Source organism: Galeopterus variegatus, unplaced genomic scaffold, assembly GCF_000696425.1.
Source record: "Galeopterus variegatus unplaced genomic scaffold, G_variegatus-3.0.2 Scaffold3569, whole genome shotgun sequence".
Classification (NCBI taxonomy): Eukaryota; Metazoa; Chordata; class Mammalia; order Dermoptera; family Cynocephalidae; genus Galeopterus; species Galeopterus variegatus.
Genome location: NW_007729680.1, coordinates 88583 through 93306, shown reverse-complemented (window position 1 = coordinate 93306; position 4724 = coordinate 88583). Strand labels below are relative to the sequence as shown.

The following is a 4724-nucleotide window of genomic DNA, read 5'->3' as shown; positions in this document are numbered from 1 at the left end:
AAGGAAATGCTGTCACACTCTACGATATGAATGAACATTTTTTCTCGTATAGAAACAGAAAATCGAACGGTGGTTAACAATGGCTAGGGGGAAGAGAAATAGATGAGTTGTTGCTTGATGGGTGTAGAATTTCAGTTTTGCAAAATGAAAAAGTTCTGTAAATCTGTTTTACAACAATGTGAATATATTTACAATTACTGTACACTTAAAAATGGTTAAAGTGGGGCCGGCCCGGTGGCGCACTCGGTGGAGTGCGGCGCTTGGGAGCGCGGCAGCGCTCCCGCCGAGGGTTCGGATCCCATGTAGAGACCGGTCTGCTCACTGGTTGAGTGCGATGTGGGCGCAACACCGAGGGTTGCGATCCCATTGCCGGTCGCGATCCCGTTACCAGTCACGAAAAAAGACAAAAAGGAAAAAAAAATGGTTAAAGTGACAAATATTATGTGTTTTTACTGCAATCAAAATGCATTAAAAAAACAAAGTACTATGAACCATATGCCAACAAATTGGATAACCTAGATTAAATGGACAAGTTCCTAAAAATAAAAAAGCCTATCAATACTCAATCACAAAAAAATAGAAAATCTTAATACCTACAGCAAAAAAAAAAAAAGACAACGACCCTGGATCTGATGTCTTTGGTGGTAAATTCTATCAAACATTTAAAGAACTACATCAATCCTTCTCAAACTCTTCCTAACTTATTTTATGAGGCCAGCATTGCCTTAATACCCAAGGCAGATAAAGAACACTACAAGAAAACTACAGACCAATATCCATCATAATCATTGCCAGTATTTGGTTGAGGATTTCTGCATCAAACAGAATTCAGCAGCATATGAAATGGATTATACACCATGACCAAGTAGAATTTACTCCTGGAATACAAGGATGGCTCAACATATGAAGAAGTCAACACAATACACCAATTAACAGAATGAAGGAAAAAAAGTACATGATCATCTCAACTGATACAGAAAAACCATTTGAAAAAATTCAATACCCTTTCCTGATTTAAAAAAAAAAAAGCAGCAAATTAGGAATAGAAGGAAACTACCTAAACATAATAAAAGCCACATATGAAAAATCCACAGATAACACACACTCAATGGTGAGACAAAGTTTTTCCACTAAGATCAAGAATAAAAGAAGGATGCCCATTTTTGCCACTTCTACTCAACATAGTACTGAAAGTTCTAGCCAGGCAAGAAAAAAGAAATGAAAGATATCCAAATTGGTTAGGAATAAGTAAACTTAGGAGCTTCTAGACAGCTGAACACAAGTAGGTACCTGGATGACACACCAGAGATAGCTTTCCTCCATACATTGCCCTATGAATCTTTTTCATATGGCTGTTCATCTGTATCCCTTAGTTTCTTCCTTGGATCATTTTTCTTCTTCTTGAAGTACAATCTTTAGAACTTTTATAGAAACTTGTAGTAATGGCACCTGTAGATGTCCTCAACCAGGATCACTTTTATATTTTCATTTTATCTATAAATATTTTAGTATATATTTTTTTAAAAATAAAACTATCTCTGTGTGCTAATGATATAATCTCATATACAGAAAACTCTAAAGAATCTGCACTGAAAAAAAGTTACAACTAATCAAAGAACTCAGCAAAGTGGCCCAATTAAAAAAAATCACAAAAATCAGTCACATATCTATACACCAACAATGAATAATCCTAAAAAGATATTAAGAAAAAAATTCCACTTACAATAGCATCAAAACAAATAAGATATTTAGGAATTAACTTAACCAAAGAGGGGAAAGACTTGTGCAATGAAAACCACAAAACACTGTTGAAAAAAAAAAATAAAGACAACATCAATAAATGGAAAGACATCTCATATTCATGGACTGGAAGACTTAATATTGTTATGATGACAATATTGCCCAAAACAATCTACATACAGATTCTCTGTAATCCTTATTATAATGCCAACAACATTCTTTGCAGAAATAGAAAAATCTATCCTAAAATGCATGTGGAAATCTCGAGGCACTCCAAATAGCCAAAATAATCTTGAAAAATAAGAATAAAGTTGGAGGACTCGAGGGCAGGCGAACAGGGGGCAGGTGGACATCCTGGGATCCCGAAAGTGGCCTGGCCAGCAAAGCAGGGGTCTGCAGACACCAGGTTTGTTCTCAGAGCGATGGGCCGCAGAGACTGAGCTGCTGCCACAATTGGAGACTTATTCATCTATAATCACAAGGGGGAGGTGTCTACCAAGGTTATATCAGGAGTAACACATGGGTGCCTTTCGGGCCAGTGTTATTCACGGTCAGCAGCAGGTGCACAGTCCAATCACCAACATGAAGAAGCACCAGCTTCTTTCATGTTAAGTGGTCCAACATGTGGCTGGCAGCTGTCACCAAGCAGAATGTCAACACTGCCATGGTCTTCGAACTCCTCTATAAGATGTATCACAAAATAGCTGCCTACTTTGGCAAGATCAGCAAGGAAAACATCAAGAACAATTTTGTGCTCATACATAAGCTGCCAGATAAGATCACAGCCTTTGCCTACCCTCAGAACTCTGAGACAGGTGCGCTGAAAACCTTCATCACCCAGCAGGGCATCAAGAGTCAGCATCAGACAAAAGAAGAGCAGTCCCAGATCACCAGCCAGGTGACTGGGCAGATCAGCTGGCGGCAGGAGGGCATCAAGTATCACCGAAACAAACTCTTCCTGGATGTGCTGGAGAGTGTGAACCTGCTCATGTCCCTGCAGGGGTAGGTGCTTGAGGGCCCAGGTGTCAGCCCGGGTGGTGATGAAGAGCTACCAGAGTGGCATGCCTGAGTGCAAGATTGGGATAAATGACAAGACTGTCACTTAAAAGCAGAGCAAGGGCTGGCCCCGTGGCGCACTCGGGAGAGTGCAGCGCTGGGAGCGCAGCGTCGCTCCCGCCACGGGTTCGGATCCTATATAGGAATGGCCGGTGCACTCACTGGCTGAGCGCCGTGCGGGTGACACCAAGCCAAGGGTTGCGATCCCCTTACCAGTCACGAAAAAGGCAAAAACAAAAACAAAACAAATAAAAGCAGAGCAAAAGCACTGCTGATGAAACAATCAAGAGTGGGAAGCAATCAACTGCCATTGATGACTGCACCTTCCAGCATTGTGTGCAACTCAGCAACTGTGACTCTGATGCAGCATCAGCTTCATCCTACCAGATGAAGAGTTTGGGCTTATGAAGTATTGCACCACCAAGGACATCATCTTTCCTTTCTGAGTGATCACACTAGTGCAGGAAGTGGGACAAACCAGACTGGAGGTCAAGGTGGTCAACAAGTCCAACTTCAAACCCTCACTGCTGGATCAGAAGACTGAGAAGAGGATCCCAACCCCACTGAAGACAAGTGGGGTGCAGGTGATCTGTATAAAGGGGAAAGCCAAGTACAAGGCCAGTGAGAAAGCCATCAAGTGGAAGATCAAGCACATAGCAAGCATGAAGGAATTGCAGATCAGCGCAGAGATTGAGCTTCTGCCCACCAGCGACAAGAAGAAATGGGCTCAACCCCCATCTCCATGAACTTTGTGGTGCCATTCACACCCTCTGGCCTCAAGGTATGCTACTTGAAGGTGTATAAATCGAAGATGAACTACAGGAACCATGATGTCATCAAATGAGTGCACTACATTGGCCCCAGTGGCATTTATGAAACCCACCACTAGCCCACTTCCCCACCCAACCTCCTCCACAGGTCCAGATGCCCCCCAGCTACCACCACACATCAGTGTCTCCTCCTCCTTCCTGATTTGCTGCCTTCCCTTTGTACCAGCCCCTGAGTATAGATCTGTACCAACTACATGATGAGTGGGACTGGTGTAGTAGTCCCTGGGCTCCCTTGGCAGGGTGGTTTCTGGGGTTCCTGCTCTTCCATCCATCTGTCTGTCCTGGCCTAGTGCCAGGCTCTGAGTTCTGTGACCAAAGCCAGATATATCCCCTCTCCTCCCTACCCCTGTGGCCACAAAACTGGAGTGGGAGGGTCGGCCACCCCTCACCTCAGAGCTCCCCCAAAGGCCAATAACCAGTAACAAATCCCCAGCCTTCAATCCCTACTCTGCTTTGGGATAGTGTGAGCTTCATTTTGTACACATGTGACTTCATCCAGTTATAAAACCAATAATTCTGTGGGGGTGGGGGGGAGCTGAAGGACTCAACTTCCTGATATTAAAACTTACTACAAGGGCCGGCCCCATGGCGCACTCGGGAGAGTACGGTGCTGGGAGCACAGCGATGCTCCCACCGCGGGATTGGATCCTATATAGGACTGGCCAGTGCACTCACTGGCTGAGTGCAGTGTGGGCGACACCACACCAAGGATTGCGAACCCCTTGTCAGTCACGAAAAAGAAAAAGACAAAAAAAAAAAAAAACTTACTACAAAGCCACAGTAATAAAAGATAATGTAGTACTGGCATAAAGACAGACAAATAGACCAATGAAATAAATAAAAAGCTCAGAAATAAACCCCTGTACAAATGGTCAAATGATTTTCAACAAGAGTGCCAAGACCAATCAATGGGGAAAGAACAGTCTCTTCAACAAATGGTGCTGGGAAAACTGAATATCCACATACAAAAGAATAAAGTTGGACCCTTACTGACCACCACTACAAAAATTAACTCAAAATGGATCAAAGACCTAAAATGGATCGAAGAGCTAAAACTATAGAACTCTTAGAAGAAAACATAGAGGGAAAGCTTCATGA

The 4724-nt window shown here is 43.1% G+C and overlaps 1 pseudogene; it reads left to right on the top strand.

Moving 5' to 3' along the window:
• Nucleotides 1-2259: 2259 nt before the first annotated feature.
• LOC103601057 lies at nucleotides 2260-3685 on the top strand (annotated as a pseudogene).
• The last annotated feature ends 1039 nt before the right edge of the window (nucleotides 3686-4724 follow it).